General features: G+C 39.1%; 1 pseudogene across 1 annotated transcript; it reads left to right on the plus strand.

The window, feature by feature from the left end:
• The first annotated feature begins 1,331 nt into the window (after positions 1-1,331).
• LOC118010025 lies at positions 1,332-3,119 on the plus strand (annotated as a pseudogene). Its single transcript, XR_004679088.1, has one exon. The product of XR_004679088.1 is annotated as a dynein light chain 1, cytoplasmic-like (transcript).
• Positions 3,120-3,942: the final 823 nt, after the last annotated feature.

Here is a 3,942-nt window from a genome sequence, read left to right on the forward strand (position 1 = left end):
CTTCTGTGTGCCAGCAATATTCTGTTTCTTGACTGGGTAATGATTATCTGGGACTTTTCAGTTTGTGAAAATTTATGAAGCTGCACATTTATGATATGTGGACTTTTGTACATGTAGGTTACACTTTAATAAGGTTTAAAAAAACCAACCCTAAAGTTCACTCTGGCTGTTCATGAAGACTTATTTGAGAAGAGCAAGAGGACCATTGGGAAGATAGGTTAGGAGGCCGTAGTTCTGGCAAGGGATGATGGTAGGCCAGTTGGAAAAAATTATAGAAAGTTTTCTAATTGTCATAGCAGGGAGCATGAAATTGAGTTAGCTAAAGAAATATAGTAAACAGTTTTGAGAGCCAACAATTCTGCATTTAGGATGATATCCATGCATCTTATATGATTTTCTCTAGCTGTATTTAGCTACCCAGGTACCAGCAACAAAAATATGTAGTTGGTCTTGTACATATTGGGGACGGAAAGACCAGTGTGAATAAAGGACTAAGTATCAGGGGGACTTTAGAGTATTGGCAAGAAAGTACTCATAGTTGCCAATAAAGATTTGATTCCCTGGAAATGATAGGTGTTAGAGTTCCACCAGCAACTCTGTTAGTTGTTCACCTTCTCCAACCTGGAGGTTTGCCACCAGATGCATGGGTGATCAGTAATTTAAAATATATATATATTCTAAATGGCCCCAACATTGGAATTATCCTAGATTCTGCTTTTTCTCTCACATCCCATTTTTAATCCATTATCGTGGGTTGATATCTTGAAATTCCCCTTACTGGCTATTCTTAAAGTAAAAATATGATTGCAAAATAACTGTGTCTTAAAACCTAGGATTTTAACAATAGATAATATTACCTCTTCTCTAAAAGCTGAGTTTATGACTTTCATTTTCTGGGCTCAATGTGTGGTGAGGTTATGTTTTAGAACATAAAGAAAACAGAATATAGCTCTCAAGCATTGCAATAAAGGAGGTTTACACTGGATGTCTTCTTTGGGCTTTTAAAACTAATGAAATAGAGATAATTCAAGATATAATATCCACGGAAACATTTCATTCAGATACCACATGATAGAGAGAGAATATCTTTCTCATATGCAAAATAACCTAGAGGGCATGCATTTCCATATCCCTGTCCTTATACAAAAGCTACCCTTCTGAATTTCAGTTATGTTGAAAATGTCCATTAAATCAAATAACTTAGTTGGTGCACTTACTAAGCTCAAAGCACTTTGGCAGATATTTGGGAAAACATAATAATCAATTGTATATGGTCTCAAGTTTCAAGAATCCTGTGTGTCTAAATGATTTATAATAGACAGATGCAATCAAGGCTGGAGGTTTTCAAAAATATGTTCTACCATGATTCTAGGATAAACACTATGAAGTTCACTGTAAACTGTGCAGAATGGGTGGGAAGAGACGAAGGTCCACTACAGGATAAAATGGTGAATGGATAGCTGCTGATTCCCACCCCCAAACATGATCCTACAGATAGGACCACAGAAGCAAGGGAATATTTGATTGATCCCAGACCCTAATATTTAAGCTGCAAGAAACCGCTAAGCATCTAGATAGCGACTCTGTCCTGATGGAAGTTCAGGAAGAATGGTCTGGGTAGAAAGGAATGGGTGCCAAATAGAGCCCCTTGGCAGCTCTTTGGATTGTGCCCTGGTTGGATCATTTATTGTTCCAGCAATATTGGGAGGCAGAAGAGCATCAGGCACAGTTTGGTGCTGACTGGTGTCACCGAGGTGACATCAAGGACATGCTGGCTAATGAGTAGATTATAAGACTTTTATATTGTGTTAATTGGCTGAACACCATGGATTCTTCCTCATCTACCACATCTAGATAAATAAACCCAGGGTAGTTCTTCTAAAAGAGCAGTGCCTAAAATGGAGGTATTGAGAGATTCTTTGAAAGACAAGATGGGTTGGTGGGAGGGAAAGTGTGATGGAGAAGTGATAGAACTCTATTGAGGATCAGCAACTCTCTGCCCTCCAGCAAATGCCACCCCAATCTTTAAATAGGCAGAAAGGGTAGATGCTAGGAGTTGCATTTTCACCTCACCCCGTTTCCTCCTGACCAGTTCCAACAACACATCATGAGCTTCTTCCAAGGGAATATTAGTTCAAGGGACTAATTATCTAAACATCTGAGAAACATAAGTACCATAAAAGAAAGACCCCCAAACCAAACTAATAAATGATTTAAAAGTACATAAAAAAAGAAATAGCACATCCCTACATTCTGGCCTCCTGTCCTCTCACTGGGGAGCTCCTGGACACCCTGACACAGGGATGACTCCCAGAACCCTGTTCTAGTACCCTGGCTGATATTTGTCCCGATTCTTTGGGGTCCATATAAGTGGACATTTACATGAAAAGCAGACATATACAAAAATAAGATGTGGTAGCTATTTTAACAGTCCTAAGGCAGACTATGTGAAAGAACATAGAAGAAAGTTATACACAGATAGAAGTGATATTCCATCAAGGAATGGAGTGTCACCAGCCCCTCCCCCAGGAGACCGTTGCAGTTGGCCGTCCCCTGCTCCTCGGTAACCATGTGCGACCGAAAGGCCGTGATCAAAAACGTCAATATGTCAGAGGAGATGCAACAGGACTCGGTGGAGTGTGCGACTCAGGCGTTGGAGAAATATAACATAGAGAAGGACATTGTGGCCCATATTAAAAAGGAGTTTGATAAGAAGTACAACCCCACCTGCACTGCATCGTGGGGAGGAACTTCGGTAGTTATGTGACCCATGAAACCAAACACTCCGTCTGCTTCTACCTGGGCCAAGTGGCCATTCTTCTGTTCAAATCTGGTTAAAAACATGGACTGTGTCAAACACCCAGTGATCCATCCAAAACCGAGGACTGCAGCCTAAATTCCAAATACCAAAGACTGAAATCTTCAGCCTTGCCTAGGGGAACACCTCGATCTTTGAACCTTTATTGTGTTGTTTTGTACAGGGCATTCTCTGTACAAATTTGTTGTGGTTATAAAACAATCAGCAAAACAGCTTACATTTGTATTTATTTTCTATTCCATACCTCTACCCCATGTTTTTTCTCCTCAAAATCCATTCCTTTCAAAATAAATCTGTTGGAGAAGTGGGAAAAAAAAAAAAAAAAGATCATAAACGTTTCTGCCAGGTAAACAGTCTTACAAAACACCGGAGAGAATTCCAGAGGGAAATAAACAAATCAAACTGTATTTTGAGATTTTTAACTTCTGTTTTTCAGAAATTGATAATTTTTTTTTAGTTGTTTACCTTTCTGGTGTTCCTATTCAAATAGAGACAAATATGAAGATACACACACAAATTCTTACTTTCCTCAGAGTCTTACATGAAAGTCATATACTACACAGTTCTTTCCCATAAATTTTCGCTCAGCAATATAGAGCTACTTGTGATTAGTATAGGACTCGTGATAGTATATATATATATATATACTGATAGTATAGGACAAGATCAGTATATAGATCTTGTTCTTTTTTTTTAAAAAAAAAGATTTCATTCATTCATTTGAGGAAGAGTGAGTGAGACAGAAAGCACAAGCCAGGGGGAGAGGCAGAGGGAGAAGCAGACTCCCCACTGAGCAGGGAGCATGACACGGGGCCCGATCCCAGGACCCCAGGATCACAACCTGACCCCAAGGCATCTAACTGACTGAGCCATCCAGGCACCCTAGATCTCTTTCAAATTTTTTTTCAAATGTTTGCTCCATTGGGGGACAGGGTAAGAGGGTAGGAATAAGAATAAAATTAGATTTTTTGTGTGTGTATTTTTAAAAACATTTTTGACTTTGCAGATACCCATTCAAAAGTAGGTATTTTTTTAATAATGTTTTTTTTTTAAGATTTTATTTATTTATTTGAGAGAGAGAGTGAGAGAGAGAGAGCACAAGAGGGGGGAGCGGGAGAGGGAGA

The sequence above is a fragment of the Mirounga leonina genome, unplaced genomic scaffold, assembly GCF_011800145.1.
Source record: "Mirounga leonina isolate KUSES-001 unplaced genomic scaffold, KU_Mleo_1.0 Mir_128, whole genome shotgun sequence".
NCBI lineage: Eukaryota > Metazoa > Chordata > Mammalia > Carnivora > Phocidae > Mirounga > Mirounga leonina.